Source organism: Oncorhynchus mykiss, chromosome 5, assembly GCF_057628025.1.
Source record: "Oncorhynchus mykiss isolate SJ-2025 chromosome 5, ASM5762802v1, whole genome shotgun sequence".
NCBI lineage: Eukaryota > Metazoa > Chordata > Actinopteri > Salmoniformes > Salmonidae > Oncorhynchus > Oncorhynchus mykiss.
Genome location: NC_143026.1, coordinates 31,924,471 through 31,944,951, shown reverse-complemented (window position 1 = coordinate 31,944,951; position 20,481 = coordinate 31,924,471).

Here is a 20,481-nt window from a genome sequence, read left to right as displayed (position 1 = left end):
TAAAACCCAATTTCAGCCAATAAGACTGCAGATTTCTCCAAACAAAATTAGGCTACCACATTTATAATTTGAGTGTAAAAAGAGCAATGAAAACGCACCGTCTAAAATTGACCACCCTGTGGTTCAAAACAGAAATAATGATTTATTCTTGCACAACCTCAGTGGAATACAGCATTTCAAAACTCCAAACCACCTTTATTATAACAAGCATATTTTATTTTATCGACATAAAGATTATGAAAAGCCTTTTTAATGCAAATATTGGCCATTACTCATTGAGACACCCTAGGGCCTAGGCTATTTACTGTTGTTGTTCATGGACCCCTTTGCAGTTTACTCTCACCAGGTTTGCTGTCCCTTCAATTTACTATATTCAAATAACGACCCAAGAAAAACACGGTTTTCAATTAGGGTGCTTCAAACCTGGTTGCAATATGCACTTTAAATATTCAGTATAATCATTATTTGATGTAATATTACTTTTAGTATTATATTTGTTGGAAATGGTAAACGCCAATGTATTGCACTACATTGACTACTGTATTCACCCATCCTCCTAAGTAATGACAGCAATGCATGAGTTTGTGTGCATTAAAGTGTTCCATACTTCAGTGACATACATTTTTATTTGGCTATGTTGGTGGGGGGGAATTTATATACTACGATGAGCAAATCCATATATATATAAAGTCCGATCCTTGGTGTTGATAAAGTGTGTGTGTGAGCACACGTGTCATACATTTCTCAATCCACCGAGAGAGATTTATTAAAAACATTGTTTATTTAGTCTATTTCTGCGCACCTAACTTCTGATTCATACAGTAAATTGTCTCTCAACAACTACAGTTCCATTATAAAGCACAATTACGTAAATTACATAATTACCACTTAGCTTTTTAAGACAAATACATTTTATTGTATGGACACCAGTAGTTCTACTACGGCTCATACACTCACTATCAGAATATTGTTGAAATATGAGGCCAAAATACCCTCAAATTTAGTCTCTTTTCTAACATGAACAAGATAACCCGAGACTATTCCAATTAGTATGATGTCGGAATATTCTAGGACTTCCTCATTTCATAAGACGTCACTGTTGAGTAATGGAATGGCTTAATGATTGATTTCATCAATCTTAGCAATCAGCTGCATATTGTTAATTTCCTCTGTGCCAAAAATGTTTCTCTTTGATTAATCTTTGAAGGTCTCAACAGTATCCTTTCAACAGCACAGCTCTTGGTGGCTGTCACGTATGCTCCTTCTCCGGCCTCCTGGTCACCTGCCTGCTCGTTATGGCACACACCCGTTACGGCGCACACCTGATGATGCGCGTCATCAGACTCACCTGGACTCCATCCCCTCCTTGATTACCTGCCCTATATATGTCACTCCCTTTGGTCCCTTCCCCAGGCGTCATTGTTTCTGTTTCAGTTTCCTGTCTGTGCGTTGTTTGTGTTTCTTGTTTTGTTCATTTGTTTATTAAATTATGTACTCCCTGAACTTGCATCCCGACTCCAAGTGCACTCGTTAGGGTAGCAGTTGCTGCAATCAAGTTCAAAGCATTATAGAAAAAAAAATACATCTTCAGTATTGGATGGCTGGACAATACATTAAAACAAATTATTTGAAATGAAACCACTACCATAACTAACATACTCATCACTGTAACTAATAATTGATATATATTTATATATATATATGCTGAAGAAAAATATAAATGCAACATGTAAAGTGATGGTACCATGTTTCATGAGTTGAAATAAAATATCCCAGAAATTTTACAAATAGAGTATTTGGAAAGTATTCAGACCCCTTGACTTTTTCAACATTTTGTTACATTACAGTCTTATTCTTAAATGGATTACATATATATTTTTTCTCATCAGTCTACACACAATACCAAATAATGACAAAGTGAAAACCTTGCAAATGCATTACAAATAAAAAACTGAAATAGCATATTTACATAAATAATCTGACAGTTTGCAATGAGCCTAGAAATTGAGCGCAAGTGCATCCTGTTTCCATTGATCATCCTTGAGATGTTTCTACAACATGATTGGACTCCACCTGTCATAAATAAATTCAACTGATTAGACATGATTTGGAAAGGCACACACCTGTCTATATAAGATCCTACAGTTAACAGTGCATGTCAGAGCAAAAACCAAGCCATGATGTTGAAGGAATTGTCCATAGAGCCACTGCTCAGTAGAACACACATGCCAGCCCACTTGGAGCCAAAACAACGCAGGAGAGGCTTCTGGACAAGTCTCTGAATGTCCTTGAGTGGCCCAACCAGAGCCCAGACTTGAACCTGATCGAACATCTCTGGAGAGACCTGAAAATAGCTGTGCAGAGAAGAAAGGGAGAAATTCACCAAATACAGGTGTGCCAAGCTTGTAGCGTCATACCCAAGAAGACTTAAGGCTGTAATCGCTGCCAAATGTGCTTCAACAAAGTGTCGAGTAAAGAGTTTGAATACTTCTGTAAATGTGATCTTTCATATTTTTTGTTTTATTTTTGCAAACATTTTTAAAAACCTGTTAATGCTTTGTCGTAATGGGGTATTTTGTGTAGACTGATATTTTTGTAATTAAAAAAAAACAATTTTAGAATAAGGCTGTAACATAACAAAATGTGGAAGAAGTCAGGGTTCTGAATACTCTCCGAATGTACTGTATGCACAAAAAGTTTATTTCTCTCATTTTGTGCACAAATTTATTTAAATCCCTGTTAGTGAGCATTTCTCCAAGGTAATCCATCCACCTGACAGGTGTGGTCTATCAAGAAGCTGATTAAACAGCATGATCATTACCCATTACCCAATAAAATGGCACTCTAAAATGTGCAGTTTAGTCACAACTCATGTCCCAGATGTCTCAAGTTTTGAGGGAGCATGCAATTGTCATGCTGACTGCAGGAATGTCCACCAGAGCTGTTGCCGAAAAAAAATTATGTTCTCAACTCCAGCCGACGCTTGGCATTGTGAATGGTGATTGTAGGTTTATGTGCAGCTGCTCGGCCATGGAAACCCATTGCATGAAGCTCCCGATGAACAGTTATTGTTCTGACGTTGCTTCCAGATGCAGTTTGGACCTCGGTAGTGAGAATATACACTACCAGTCAAAAGTTTGGACACACCTACTCATTCAAGGGTTTTCTTTGTTTTTACTATTTTTACATTGTAGAATATTAGTGAAGACATCCAAACTATGAATTAACACATTTGGAATCATGTAGTAAACAAAAAAGTGTTAAACAAATCAAAATATATTTTATATTTGAGATTCTTCAAAGAAGCCACCCTTTGCCTTGATGACAGCTTTGCACACCCTTGGCATTCTCTCAACCAGATCAATGAGGTAGTCACCTGGAATGCATTTCAATTAACAGGTGTGCCATGTTAAAAGTTAATTTGTGGAATTTCTTTCCTTCTTAATACGTTTGAGCCAATCAGTTGTGTTGTGACAAGGTTGGGGTGGTATACAGAAGAGAGCGTGATTTGGTAAAAGATCAAGTCCATATTATGGCAAGAACAGCTCAAATAAGAAAAGAGAAGAAAATGACAGTCCATCATTACTTTAAGACATGAAGGTCAGTCAATATGGATAATTTCAAGAACTTTTTCTTCAAGTGCTATGATGAAACTGTCTCTCATGAGGACTGCCACTGGAAAGGAAGACCCAGAGTTACCTCTGCTGCAGAGAATAAGTTCATTGGAGTTAACAGCACCTCAGATTGCAGCCCAAACTAATGCTTCACAGAATTCAAGTAACAGACACATGTCAGCATGAACTGTTCAGCAGAGACTTTGTGAATTAGTCCTTCATGGTCGAAATGCTGCAAAGAAACCACTACTAAAGGACACCAATAATAAGAAGAGACCTGCTAGGGGAAAAGAAACAGGAGCAATGGACATTAGAAATCTGTATTTTGGTCAGATGTGTCTAAATTTGAGATTTTTGGTTTCAACCTCTGTGTCTTTGTCAGACGCAGAGTAGGTGAACGGATGATCTCTGCGGGTGTGGTTTCCACTGTGAAGCATGGAGGAGGAGGTGTGATGGTGAGGAGGTGCTTTGCTGGTGACACTGTAAGTGATGTATTTAGAATTCAATGCACACTTAATTTCTTGACGCTACCCATCCCGTTAGCGGGATCATTTTCGTCAGCAACTGCTGAATAGCATAGCGCCACAGTCAAATAATATTACTAAAAAATATTCATATTCATGAAATCACAAGTGCAATATTGCAAAACACAGCTTAGCCTTTTGTTAATCCACCTGTCGTCTCAGATTTTGAAATTATGCTTTAAAGCGAAAGCAATCCAAGCATTTGTGTAAATTTATCAATAGCATAACATAACATTATGTACACTAAGCATTAAGTAGCTAGGTCAGGAAAATCAGAAAAGCAATCAAATGATGATGATCTTTGGATGTTTTCACTCACGAGACTCCCAGTTACACAACAAATGTTCCTTTTGTTCCATAAAGATTATTTTATATTTTTTTGCCGCGTTATGTTCAGAAATCCACAGGAAAGAGCGGTCACGACAACGCAGACGTATATTCCAAATAATATCTATAATGTCCACAGAAACATGTCAAACGTTTTTTATAATCAATCCTCAGGTTTTTAAAAAAAATATATATTCGATAATATATCAACTGGGTGTGTAGGTTTTTCAATTACACCGGGAGAAGCAATGGCCGCTTTACTCTGTAGCCCAAAGCTCACTCAGAGCCCCCACCTATCCACTTACACAATGTGATCTTTCACGCTAATTTTTCAAAATAAAAGCCTGAAACTATGTCTAAAGACTGTTGACACCTTAGGGAAGCCATAGAAAAAAGGAATTTGGTTGATATCCCTTTAAATGGAGGATAGGCATGCATAGGAACAGAGTGGTTTCAAAATAAGAGGTATTCCATCTACCACCAACCTACTGAAGCGCAGCTCAGAGTAAATATTTATTGCATTTTCCTTTTCCAAATGGGCAGTAATTTAGAATGCATAAGATACTGTATTTACGATAGCACAGCTTTTTCCCTTTGTTCCTCAGTCTCCCGCTCTTTCACTCAATCCAGCCCCTTTTCCTTTGTGTAACACGCTGTCATATCTGTTCCGCACGCTAGGGACGTTTTCCTTTATGACGTAATTTGTGTGTATGTGTAATTCTGTGTGATTAGTTAGGTATTTAGTAAATTAATAATTAAACCCAATTTTGTATTGCTGATTCAACTTGTTAGCCAGGGTTTGTGCAGATAAAATAATTTACAACTTTCAGATGAGACTGAATTGAGGTGACGATTGATATTGACTGCTATGGATGTAAAATATTACTAGGTCTAAGAGTTTATTCGGAAGATAACAGCTCTATAAATATTATTTTGTGTTGCCCGAATCCCTCTAGTTAAATACATTTACATGATTAGCGTAATAGTAATTACAGAGAAATTATTTTATAGAATAGCATGTCATATCACTTAATCCGGCATAGCCAAAGACACGACAAGCTGTTTAATCAAACAAGCATAACCATATTTGTGGACTAATCTGGAATGTATTGTTTTGAAGCCCTCTCTTTTTCTGACTTCCTGTTGCACCGTGACGCACATTTGCTGCATTTAGTCAGGCAGCCCAATTCTGATATTTCTTCAACTAATTGGTATTTTGACCAATCAGATCAACTCTAAAAAATGTCTGATGTGAGAAGATCTGATGTGATTGGTTAAAATACCAATTAGTGGAGAAAGTGGACTGCCTATCGAAACACAGCCATTGGCTAACCTTTTGAAACCAAAGCTGAACCTCAATCATTGAGGGATGTGAGTAGGCATATTTATTGAAGTCTAGCCAGGCCACTTGTCTTGACTGTCTTTTTAAATGTCAAGTGCCCCCATTGCTGTGTGCTAGCGAATGGCAATTGTCATAGGATTAGGCTGAAATTTAGAGCTGGTGTCAGAAGATGGGAATAGGGGACAGCTGTGGAACAACGTCACCATACACGAGGCACAGCAGGGAAGAGAAGAGGAACTGGACAGTTTGTCCAAAGAGTGTAGGACATGCCAGGATTCTCAATGTGAAGCTGATGGATCAAACCAGCATCAAAATGTAAACTGTCCTACACCACCTTTTGTATACACAAAGTTCTTGTGTTACAGGCTTTGTTTTTTCAATTTATGTTTTCAGGTTGGACTTTAGCAAGAACCTGTTTAGGTGGGGCTCAAAATATATTAATATTTGAGTTAATAAAACTACATACAAACATGGTCTCTTTTTTACTTTCTTGAGTAAGGCAGCTCCAACATACAGGTGTTTCAGCCTAGCTCAGTGCTTTCAGTGGTGGTGGGGCAGCCAGCAGAAAATATGGAGAGTAGGGCTTGGTAATGTTCACTAGTTGTGCCATTATTGGCTCAGTGTTCTGTCACTCATGGGGACAGAACCCCTTGGGTGTTGCCGTAGTGACATTAGTAGTGCCCATCCAAGAAGGCTCAAGGCCACACATAAAATGAGGTCAAATCACATTATATCTACAGTAACTTTGACTGGACTGTCAACATCAAACTTTCAAAATTGTAGCTAGCAAGCTAGCAGTCATCATCATGAATTAAGTTGACAATCTACTGGCAAATCCTTTTCAATCCATGTCATATGAAGTGAAATTATGAAGAGAAGTTATAGATAAAAAGTATCGCTGCTCATCGGCCATTGTACATAAACGTTACACAACAAGTTGGAAATTGCTATTTCAACAGTGAGTGGGTTGGAAGGAATTAGTGGCTAACTGCAAGCATTGCAAAGCAATCACTAACCTGCTATTCAGTGGAGTGGATGTGTGGTCCAAGGCTGTGTTTAAGGGTCTCTTTTACAAGCTTTAAAGGATAAACATTCAACATTCACCATGTTGTCAATCCAGCATGACTTCTGCCGCTTTCAAAACAACTGGAAACTCAGAACGGGGAAATGTCAGACTTCAGTGAGTTCAAGACAACTGGAAACTCTCTCTCCGACTGGGAAAATACGTTTTTATGATCATCCAACTCTTTCTAGAGCGCCAACCTGAAGGTCACTGACGTCATGATTCAACCTTGTTTTTTCAGAGTTCCCAATTGTCTTGAAAGCACAATAAACCCAAAGAATGCCAGACTCTGGTGAAAAAGTTTGATGACAAAATTTGCGCAAGGACCACCGCGCCACCTTCCTGTTCAAGTGAGAACAGCACAACAAGGTGAGTCCAAAAATGTTTTGTATGCTGCTGCATAAATTATGTAATATGCCAGGGATATATATATACTGTAGCTAAGAAACTAATACTAAGTGTATGTTGTATAGTAAGCTGTTAATAGCCCATGTGCCTCACCCTAATAATTAGGTCCCTTTTACCCTCATAATTTACCATACTGTTTTAACTTGTTGGCGCACATGTAGCCTATAGCCTGTTTTAGAGAAATGTCATAACATAATATAAGAGATTTCATTGTCTGCTTATATGACCTTTATTTATCCTATGGTTTTGACTTGGTGTACAGAGAGAATATTGTAAGAATGGCCCATGTTCTGAATTTTGTCACTGAACACATTTTATATTGACTACATCTGAGAGAATAAGAGAATAAACAGAATAGAGAATAAACAGCTCTCTATGTTCAGGGCGTGACAAACAGTTTGTGGGCAACGTTTGTCACTGTTATAGTCCAATTAATACATTGTTTAGTGTTGTGTAGTGACTTTGCTGGCATGCACACCAAAAACATTTGGGTAGTTTGCCCCAACAAGATTCACATAAAATCGCCACTGGCCCAGGTGTTATTTAAGGGTGGCTCGCCCAGTGCTCCACTTGTCTTGAGAGATTTGGAGGGTTAACACCTGTAGTTGTTTTTCCCTATTTTGATAGGGACAAACAATCCTTCATTTGATGTAATGTTGAGCCACTTATTTGGTTTGCTTCCTGTCTTTAAGTTTGGTGTGGGTTTTAATTTTGTTTGTCTCTTATTGTGCACATTTTGTGTGTGCTCATGGTGGGTGTATTTTAGGTTCCAGTTGTTGCTAGTCAACTTTCAGTGGACAACCCCATGAGTGTGTTTCAGAACCCCTCCTAAAAGCCCATCTGTTTAGTTTTGGTTGTTGGTGTGTGCCTCCTTATCATTTCTCCCGGCTGTTTGAGCGTCGTTATTTTTTCTTGCTGGGGAATGTAACACACGTGACAAGAAAAACACAGGTCAGTCAGATTAATGGCATAAAACAGAGTTAACCAAAGTGCCAAGGTTTATTAGCATTCACTAGGGCAAACACAATTAATTAGTAACAGGTCAAGTTGATGAAACACCCTTTGTACGATAGCACACTTGTAATGAAATATTCTTAGTACCATAGCACACGGTTGATGAAACACTAAGATGGTACACTCGTGAGGAAACACTTTCTAAGATAACACACGTGTGTTAATTAGAATGGGCTAATTAAAATGTGAAAGCACACATGTGAATGTATAAGACTTGCCTCTGCTCTCTAACCAAATAGTTCCCTCCTAAGAACAGCCAGCCCTGGAAGTCTCTGGGGAAGTGGTGACAAAATAAGAAAAATATACAAACAAACATATAGCATATAAAATTCAATTAATCTGCCCGCAAAGAGAACCCCAAATCTTTTGCCTGAATACCGTGTAATTTGCTTCGAGGGGACTAGACAGGAAAACAAACTAAACCTAACAATAACCAGGTTTCCACCCAACCTTTTAATGCGAGTAAATTACATGTGGATCAAAACTTAATTACAGGCCTGATGGAAGAATAAAATTAGTTGCTAAACTTTCCAAAACAAAATACTCTAGATAAAGTGAAAATGTATTATGCAAGAAACGGTGTAAACACTTGATATAATAATAATGAATATAATAACCATCATATCGAATTAAACTTGGAGTCACGCAATGATATGATGTGTGGTCCTCCCACTACGACTTGGGAAGCCATGCAGTTTATTAGGCTACAGATGAAATAACGTATAATGAACTTCACAGGGTGGTGAAAGTGCACAGTGATCTTAGTGCTCCTTTCCAAAAACTATCCAGGGGCTGATTCTTGTGACAATTCTCATCCAAACCAGAAAATGTAGGATACATTAGTCGTAGTGCTAACTAAGGAAAGTCATCCGACGAGGGGTAGTTTGTGTGCAACGCCATGTTTTTGTTGTTGTTGCGTCAACCAAAGATAAGAGGTTACAATATGAGTTGGGTTTTACATTTTTTCAAAATTGACCTTTATTTAACTAGGCAATTCAGTTAAAAGAGCAAATTCTTATTTACAATAACAGCCTAAGAACAGTGGGTTAACTGCCTTGTTCAGGGGCAGAATGACAGATTTTTACCTTGTCAGCTCGGGGATTCGATATTGCAACCGTTCAGTTACAAGTCCAATGCTCTAACCACTAGCCTCCAACCGCCACTCTAATCACTAGGCTCTGCCACCCCATTCACTTCAGGAAGTTTACTCCATCCCTTCACCTCGTTTTGTTATAACATCTTTGGTCTGACAGACGTTTACGTGAAAACCAGAATGCATTGTATCATGTCAACAAACATGGCGCCACACATAGCTGGCAATTAGCTTAGCATTAGCTCATCATAATCAGTACAACCTTCAAAAAAGTATTTTACACACATCAAACATGTCCATTACAATCAATGCAAGAATCGTAATGAATGATTTGTCACTGGTACTTGAAACTATGTGAATAAAACAGTAAATGTGTTATGCTCCATACATACATACGGGGTGGCAGGTAGCCTAGCAGTTAAGAGCATTGGGCAAGTAACCAAAAGGTTGCTGGACTTAGTCCCGGAGCCCACTAGGTGAAAAATCTATGTGCCCTTGAGCAAGGAACTTCACCCTCATTGCTCATGTAAGTCGCGCTAGATAAGAGTGTCTGCTTATTGATGTAAAACGTAAATGCTACTATAGAAATTACAACACGATACACAGAAGTATAATGATAGTGTAATAAGGCACTTACTTTGATAGGAACACACATGTACAAAGTTATTATTAGTTGTGAAGGAGATGCGTGTGCCAGCCGGAAAATGTGCTAGGGAGGAAAACGTTTTTCCTTGGGCTCTTGTCGAAGAGAGAATTTTGTCTTGCTCACTTATGTCTCAAATGTAAATTGTCCACAACAGTGAAATGGGCTACTTATATGTGAATTAGTAAGGAGGCAGAAACACACCGCAATTCAAACTGTTAGAAAATACAACTTGCTAGAAAATAATCTGAAATTGACAAGTTAAATCATAGCCTATAGATAATTAGCAGGCAGTGTGCCTTGGTTTGAGGGTAGTGTGGGTTAACTGTCCTGTTGCGTAACAATCACATTTTGGAACAGTGAGTGCATTCTGAAATCACACGCATAAAAACAACTCAAGCTGGGGCAACCGTTAGAGATATTTGGAACTCACATGTGAAAAGGCTTTCCATGTGACCTGACCAGGAAACACCTTGCCCTACAAGTCAGCTCCTATGGGGATGCATGGCCATGTGACTGACTCCAATACTAATGTATGGTGCTGCACTCTCAAGGATATACTTCTCATTATGAGAAATCTTACCATTCAACTAAACACATATGTTGATAGAAAGTAACAGTTCATTTATTGTAGCTAAAAAAGGTACACATCTGATTAGTGCCACTTTGATATGGCCCCCTATTGTTTAAGGAAGACTTTGAGACACCATTACCTGAGTGGCCTCAACAAATCTTAAAACCGATTAAAGCAAAATCATCCTCAATTTCCTAAGGATTCCTAATGCGGTTCTTATGTTAATTGCGAAACGACCTGGGCGTTATGTCCCAAACAGAATCAAATATTGCGTTTTGAATATTTATGCATGTGATGGTTTTTAATTGGTTCCTTGAGATCCTTTTCTTCATGTTTCTTTCATACAATTTATCACCGGAATAAACTGTGTTGAGAAAGTGGCAAATGTTCTGCCTTAAATCAAAACATTTACTGCCTGCTCCACTGAAGCATCAATCAACACTAACTCCCCACCCAAGGGAAAACCGGTCCAGACTATTTACACTTGCACTTTCGCCTCCTGTTCTATTTCTAAGAGATGTCAGTCTTTTCCAAATCACAATCCTCTTACATCAGCAATGGCCAGTTCAGCCCAATCTCTGTATGAAAAAATGCATGACATTTAATGGGATGTAAGCTGATGTGTATTTTCAACATAAGTGCTTCTCAATCTTTTGTGTGTGGTCATTTCCTCGTAGTTGCTTTCAATATTGTTGGCCGGGAAAGGTTAGTGCTGCAATTGCACCATTTGGGGAATATTTCTTTCACATCTGTGTGACATAAAGAAATATATTTTTTGGGGAAAAACAAAATGTTATAACAAAAAATGTAGGTCAAAGATATATATATACATTTGGGGGCAGAGGTCACCTCATTCATACTGTCAACTAAAATATACTGTATTACAGGATGAAAATGGTATACATGTAATTTACTGGGGTGGAGAAATGACCTGGCAATGAAATTGAAAAAGGGCACATATCCACATTTCATTTTCCATTGCAATCAAGAAGTGCAGTCATTACCTCACACCATTTACCCCCTCTTTATGTTGACAAAATGGCACCATTATGGACATGAAGTTTAAGAAAAAGCTAAATGATTTTTTTCCTTCAAATGAATTCCAGGTTTCAACCACAGCCAGAGTTATGAGTGAAAATGTTGCACTGAAAGGCTCATTTACTCTGTGCATAACATTGGGCATAAAAATGACTTGGTGCAAGATATATTTTTTCAATGTTGGACCCAAACATATTGATCTGCTGTATTCTGTCTGAGCTATAGAAATATTATTTTTATATGCTGAAAACTACCTTTCAAAGCCAATAAGGGCTGGATTGTTACAGCTTTTATTCTATTTACGTAGAAAGAAAGTCATATTGATTGACAAGGTATGAGTACTATTACAACAATATGGTATCATAATATATGCCATTTAGCAGACACTTTTATCCAAAGCAACTTCGTCATGCGTGCATACATTCTTTACATATGGCTGGTCCCGGGAAACTAACCCACTATCCTGCCATGCTCTACCAACTGAGCTAGAGGACATATCATTAAATTTGAGCATCAATGGGCAGTCCCACTAATATCTACAAGTTACAAAGAATGTGTGTTATATCAATAGAAAAAAATTATAAATGAAATGAAAGGAAAGGATGCAGGAAAGTTCAGGGGATATAGCAGTATCACACAGGCAATGTCTAGTTACCCAAGTGCAGCTTTGAGGTGCTGTCTTGTGTTCCTTGGAAGTCACCGTCTTGAAGCTGCCAAGACCATTTCCACTACTGTAGATGTTGCTGTAACCTTGGCAAACTGGAGATACCCTTAGAGGCTTGCTCTGTCAACCTGGGTTGGTGTGAAGTACAGAGTATACATACTGTACCAGGCCTTTCCCAAACCATTTATCTGTTGTAGATTCCCCTAGGGCGGCAGGTGGCCTAGTGGTTAGACCAATGAGCCAGTAACCAAAAAATTGCTGGTTTGAATACCCGAGCCAACAAGGTGCAAACAATTTCGATGTTCCCTTGAGCAAGGCACTTCACGCTATTTTGCTGCAGGGGTGCTGTACTACTATGGCTGTCCCTGTAAAACAACATATTTCACTGCACCTGTCACGGTTGTGTGGAGAGACGGACCAAGGCGCAGCATGATTAAAGTTTCACATCTTTATTTTAGTGAAACTTTCAAACAAAACAAGAAACAAACAATGAACCGTGAAACTGAGCGTGACAACAGGTCAGGGCAAGATAGTACCCTCCCCCAAAGGTGCGGACTCCGGCTAAACCTGAAAACAAATGGGGTCGTAGCCCCCGCCCAGACCCCAGATCCGGCCATGGCGCCGGGCTGAACGCCATGCCTGGACTGGGAAGTGGCGCAGAGGAAGGCTCCGGCCTTGGAGCGGTACTGGATGCCGTGCCTGAACTGGGCACCGGCGCAGAGGAGGGCTCCGGCCATGGAGCTGGGTTGGACACCTTTCCAAGAAGCTCCAGACCGTTGACCCTCGCTGGAGGTTCCGGACCATTGACCCTCGCTGGTGGCACCGGACTGGTGACACGCACTTCAGGGCGAGTGCGGGGAGCAGGCACAGGATGTACCGGACTGGGGAGGCACACTTCAGGGAGAGTGCGAGGAGGAGACACAGGACGTACCGGAATGGGTTGGCGCAAGGGTTCTCTATGGTCAGGGCGTGACAGCACCGGTGTGTGTGACAATAAAACAATAAAAAAAATGTTATGCTTGTTGTCATCCTCAATATGTAGAAGTAAAGATTTACAGTAACTTCGTGCTAATTGACTGAATATGCACACTGATTGGTTGGAGCATGACACCAATTTCACACTTTTTTTTGTCTATACTTTCATCTTTGAAAAGGGTTTGGGTAATATACCAAACATTCACACTGCTCTGACATGCCGAGGTAAAATAAACCTAAAATAAAGTACGTACGAATAAAGATGTCAAATTGGTCACGCAAAACAACACATACATTTGAATAGAATATTTTTGTTGGATTAGAGAAAAAAAAATCGAAACATTTGCCTTTTGAGGGAATGTGATTCAAATGCTATTCATAGAGTTAAATGGCCAGCAACAATCATCATTTTCATACAAAGGGACCAAACTTCGAAGATGGCATTTTTAATTACCTCCTAAAAGCTATTTAATTGGTGTCCTTGTCAGTGAAGCCAATGGCCTGTCATACTAAAGTCTACTTACCCCGGTGCTATCCAACTGTGGCCATAGAATCAATCCTGACTCTTTAATTAAAGCTCCTATCACATCAACTCTTTCAGAGAAACGTCTCTAAAACATTGTTTCTGTTACCCTCTATGTTATTGTGAGGGGAAATAGTTTGACGTTGTTGGCATTTGTGACCTTTTTAACATTCTTCAAATATAAGGCCATTGTGTTTCAAACCGAAGCAGACGTTTCCAAAAACACTGCAAAGTGATGGTGTGGAGTCACACAGGTCGAATCAAACTTTTTCTATAGTAATATACTGTAAATATGGTCTGTTATTTGTTTAACCTTTATTTAACTAGGCAAGTCAATTAACCTTTCTGATCTCCCCATCCCGGATCCGGGATCGTGAATGCAGACTCAAGCTCATTACCATAACGCAACGTTAACTATTCATGAAAATCGCAAATGAAATGAAATAAATATGCTAGCTCTCAATCTTAGCCTTTTGTTAACAACACTGTCATCTCAGATTTTCAAAATATGCTTCTCAACCATTGCAAAACAAGCATTTGTGTAACAGTATTGATGGCTAACGTAGCATTTAGCATTAGCATTCAGCTGGCAACATTTACACAAAAAAACAGAAAAGCATTCAAATAAAATAATTTACCTTTGAAGAACTTCAGATGTTTTCAATGAGGAGACTCTCAGATAGCAAATGTTCAGTTTTTCCTGAAAGATTATTTGTTTAGGACAAATCGCTCCGTTTTCTGCGTCACGTTTAGCTATGAAAAAACCCCTGTATCCAGGATTGTGTAAATCTATCAGCAAGCTCATTAGCATAACACAACGTTAGCTATTCATGAAAATCGCAAATGAAATGAAATAAATATGCCATCTCTCAAGCTTAGCCTTTTGTAAACAACACTGTCATCTCAGATTTTCAAAATATGCTTCTCAACCATAGGAAAACAATCATTTGTGTAAAAGTAGCTAGCTAGCGTAGCATTTAGCGTTAGCATTTAGCGTTAGCATTAGTGTTAGCATCCAGCACGCAACATTTCAACAAAAACATAAAAGCCTTCAAATAAAATCATTTACCTTTGAAGAACTTCAGATGTTTTCAATGAGGAGACTCTCAGTTAGATAGCAGATGCTCAGTTTTTCCAAAAAGATTCTTTGTGTATTAGAAATAGCTCCGTTTTGTACATCACATTTGACTACTAAAAAAAACGAAAATTCAGTCCTCAAAACGCTAACTTTTTTCCAAATTAACTCCATCATATCAACTGAAAACATGGCAAACGTTGTTTAGAATCAATCCTCAAGGTGTTTTTCACATATCTCTTCGATGATATATCGTTCGTGACTGAATCCCAGGAGAAAATGCCCGCACCTGAAGATTCCGCACAAATTTAGACAAAGGACACCGGGCGGACCCCTGGAAAATGTAGTCTCTTATGGCCAATCTTCCAATGATATGCCTACAAATACGTCACAATGCTTCCGAAATCTTGGGGAAACGGCAGAAGGTCTAAGCTTATTCCTGTCGCATTCACAGCCATATAAGGAGACATTAGAAAACAGAGCTTCAGAAATTCTGCTCATTTCCTGTTTGATGTATCATCTTGGTTTTGCCTGTAGAATGAGTTCTGGGGCACTTACAGACAAAATCTTTGCAGATTCTGAAACTTCAGAGTGTTTTCCTTCCAAAACTGTCAAGAATATGCATAGTCGAGCATCTTTTCGTGACAAAATATCGCGCTTAAAACGGGAACGTTTTTTATCCAAAAATGAAATAGCGCCCCTAGAGATGCAACTGGTTAAGAACAAATTCTTATTTTCAATGACGGCCTAGGAACAGTGGGTTAACTGCCTGTTCAGAGGCAGAACGACAGATTTGTACTTTGTCAGCTCGAGGACTTGAACTTGCAACCTTTCGGTTACTAGTCCAACACTCTAACCACTAGGCTACCCTGTCGCCCCAAGGTTGGGTTTCCATGCAAAAAAAAATCCAGCTAATATCAGTGATCAGTGCCAAATGTATCAGTCTGGGTTAGGAGAAGTCCATCTATATTTGACAGTCCATAATCAGTACCACTGTACAGCTCATCTCTGCCAGACTTTGACACGTTGTTTCACATAAAGCTCCATGCGTCAAGTCAAGGCTGGGAAAAGCACATCTGATGTCATTTCATGATTTTCTCAAGCATGCTCTGATAAGATCTGGTTTCCACACACACACACACACACACACACACACACACACACACACAATCTAACCTGTTGTTCATTTCTCAATGTAATTAATGCATGTGAAAGGAAGTAAAAAGAAACAATCACTATACTTCTACAAGTAAAATATCCCTGCTACTAGTACGTCAGACCTTCAGCTACAGTACGAACTAAGATGCCATTTTGCAAAAGAAAATACCACATTGCATGAAGTACTTCTAACTATTGTTTAAACATAGTTAATGACTACTTTGAAATGTTACGATTACGATTTGCTCGCTCATCTGCCAAAATGCCCAAACATTATTATTTCCTGGTCATCCTAGCACATAGTGACAAAGATACCCTCCTTTCTTTTCCTCAAGACCAGAGGCAATGACAGTTGACCTTCTCATGGCGAGGAGGGGTGATGTCGAGGACCAGTGTTTGGGTCGTTGATTGAAAGCTCTGAGTCCACCTGTTCTTTCACAGTGCGCGCACACACACACACAGAGACAGACAAACAAACAGACAGACACCCGCGTGACACGACATTGCTGACAACTAGCCAGACATTGAATTAGACAGGCGTAAACAGGCTAGGATTGGGCAGAGAGAATGCTAAACCGAGAGATTGCCTCAAGATTCCCACTGGCTTTACCTTTCCAGCATCCCCAGATCAATATTGTCTCAGCTAATGAGGGCCTTTGATAAATAGGAAGTCAACACAGTTTTCTTTTGCCCATTTAATGTGTTTCACCTCCTTTATCAAAACAAAAGTTGAACACTGTGTGTTCAAAAAATAAAAACACATTCAATTCTTCTAATAGTGATTGCAAAAAGAAGAAATATGCATCTCATCCTGAGGTATAAACGCTATTGTAACTATAGGCTGTATAAGACCTGCAATCAAAGTAAAAGGATGAAACAGATTAATTTATAAATTAATGAGATGACCTTAAATCTGTCATAGATTGATGAGATTGAGCGAATCCAAAGGTCACGTCTGTAAGTAAACAAAAGGAAACCAGAGAGAGAGCTGTTTCTGATTTAGATGCTGCAGTCGAAACCACCAAACGGAAATTACATGAATAGAAATACACAGCTCATCTCAAAATGAAAACATTTAAAAGTGGCGTTAACCACCGAATGGAAATTACATAAATAAAAAACATACAGCTCATCTTCAAATGAAAACATTTACAAGTGGCATTAACCACAGAATGGAAAATACATTCATAGAAACATACAGCTCATCACCAAATGAAAACATTTAAAAGCAGCATTAACTGCATTAGTAAACGCAGATTGATCCGGCGTAATGCACAAACTTGATGCAATATCGCTACATAAATCAATGTATGTGCCTTTCCTTAGACCCACTTTCCTTGATACTCTTTTTCACATTGGACTACAGGAAAATTAATAAGCAACAAGCTGCTAACAACATGTTTGTCTGGGTGTCCTGCTGGTGTGATGATCAGAGGCTGACTCTGTGGCTAGGACCTTCTGCTCTAAGCCTAGCATAAAATATGACAGGGAAAGACTAGCCGAGGCATTAAAAACAAATAGAGAGCAGCAAATAAATAGAACACACATCATCTGTATAAAACTCATGCATGTTTAAGTGTATAGACAGACAAGCAAAACCGAGAGAGAGGGAGAGAGACTGAGAAGACACCATGGGAATAAAAGTGCTTCTTTTATTGTCTTTAACTCCAAAGTGAGGTCATAGTCGGACAACTTCTAGGAAAAAAAGTTTAAAGAAGAATGTTGTGTGATGAATTGCACGTTTCTAGAAGTATCTGTCTGAAGTTATTGTGATATCTGAATGAGGCTACCGTTTTCATCTGGAGCCCATTTTCTGTTCATGCATTTCCCCAGAAATGTATTGTTCACTACATAGCTAAGAGAACATAGCAAGTAATATAAGAGACATGGTGAAATAGGACTTGAGATGTATTTTCTATTTCACCTTTGTTAAGAACCTAAAAAAACTACATACTTTCTTGCAGCAATTTCAAAAACGTTTCCGTTATTTGATGTTTGAAAAAGCAAACATCTCTTTTGGATGAAAGCTCTTATAGAGATGCAAATTTCATGACTCTAGCTTACAAAAGAGTGGAGCATTCCTCTTTTATGCCTCCGTGTAGCACTTTACTGCTATTTTATTTGAGAGCTGTCACTCTCAAGTATTTCAGGTATCCGTCTGGCTTTTTCAAGGCTCTGCTTTTCCAAGTCATGTCACAGGTTCATGGTCTGTCAATCACAAACAAATGTTAGGCTGTACAGTTGAACTTGTTCACAATCACCATTGCTTGTGAGACCTTCTTAGTTAGCAGTACTTTCAACTTGCAGTAGAAACTCAGTCACCAATTAATTATAATCTGTAGCTAGGCTTCCATCCAACTGGCAACAGATTTTAATGTGAATATTCTAATATCTTTATAAAAACAATATGGTAATTTTCCCACCAGAGTTCTGTTTCCATCAACATGACTTGTTGTGGATAAATGGCTGTGCGTGATTTACGTATTGCACATAAAATAACTTTTGCTTTTAAATTCCCATGTACCAAATAAAAAATAAAAGTGAAATGGGTTTCCATCGCATTTTCAACTCTATTGACGGTTTTGTCACATGAAATGTTGCATTACAAATCTGTCCACTCTGGTCTTGGTACACACGCTCTAGCCAAAAGCTGCAGATACAGTGCGGGTGGGCTAGCCTACATGATGAGATTATTATGGACAAAAAGCAATAATTTTTATTTGTTAAACAGCAGCCAAACATCGATCATCATGTCACCAGAATAAGACCCTCGATATTTATTGGAAAGGATCATCAAGCTCATCACCTTGCACTTTCACCACTCTGTGAAGTTCATAGATCATAAGTTATTTAATTTGTTGCCTAATTAACTGCATGCTTTCTCGCGTCATAGTGGGAAGACCACACATATAATTGCTTGACTCCAAGTTTAATTTGATATGATGGTTATTATATCAATATTTGAAGAGAAACATTTGGAAAGTTTACCGATAAATTTCCTATTTCCTTCAGGCCTGCCGTGACATTTTTTTTTCAGACTAACTATACCCGCAAAAAAAGGTTGGTTAGAAACCCAGTTAGTGTTCAGTGCAAGACATGGACACTGTATTGACGTCAGTGTCAGTTGACCATTGACAACGATTCAATACACACTTAAATCCTGAAGAGACTTTCTTGGAAAAACTGCAAAACCCCAAATGTGCCTCACAACGAACGGCTGACAAACACGGAAGATGACCGGAATATTAATTTGGCAATTGAGCAATACCACTGAATGAATCAGTCAAATGAACGATCTGGGCCAATTCAAGTGACAAGAAAATGCTATTACAGTGTGGAAATTAAACACAATAATTCCTTTTTACATTCTACTTCTACGAATGTCGATATTAGCATTACTGTACTGTCAGTAGAGCATGTGTTAGGGATATACTGATATTACGTGTAACATATTAGTCACTGATTGTACAGAGAGCAGTTATTGAGCAAGGCTGGTGACACACTCTGCAGACAAATACATTAACATGATAGAGAGATGATTTGATAACGCAATGATGTAGCCACACAAACGGAAAGCGAGTTTCTCCCTGCAATATTTATGTGAGAGCAATGATATTGGTCACACTATATAAGTTATCTAGTTACTGTTTCCCAGAATAATTAAATTCTACTATATAATAATTTAACTTTACTCGATAAGGGAACACTTAAAAAATGTGTTAGAATTCAGACAGTACATAGTTTGTTTCTTGGTAGCTAGAGACATAGGTTTCCAGACACTGCTAACTTGGTGGAGAAAAGTACTCACCTCAACCCCACCCAATCTCTACCTTTCCCTGAAGCCAATTTAAAAACCCTTGTTCGAATCTCCTAGTAGCTGTCACTCCCCCTTCCTCTTCTCCCTCCCCCTTCTCTCTCTCTGACTACCCTCTCTCTGGCTCTTGTCCTTCGTTTATCTTTAAAGACTTGAGGTGTGAAGGATTGCACCCCGGCAATACTGCGCAGAGCGCTGCTTACACAGAGGCCCTCTTTGTATGACAACATCAGTAGAGGCCGGCCTCTTTTTTTCCTTCCTATCTTGTCCTAGTGTGCCCTCTCCTTTTTAATCTCATTCTCTCTCTGCCCAAGCCAATTTTGTATCTATCCGACCATGCACCGGCCCTTCACTGAAGCCATCAGGGGTTTGATGTTCTTAAGGAGGGCCTGGGTAGCCGCGGTCCGGAGAACCAAAACACAGCCGCGTCATCAAAACAACAATTAAGTGCTCATGGATCCGCATGGCCGATAGACAAATCGAAATGGCTTTGATAGCAAATGACTGCTGAGCTTGCAAGCTCACGATCAATTGGGCTCATGCGTGAGATGGAGGGATAAATGAAAGTAGAGAGAGAAAGAAGAGGTTGAAATGAGGTGAATGGAAAAAACTCTCACTGGCAGAAGGCAGGT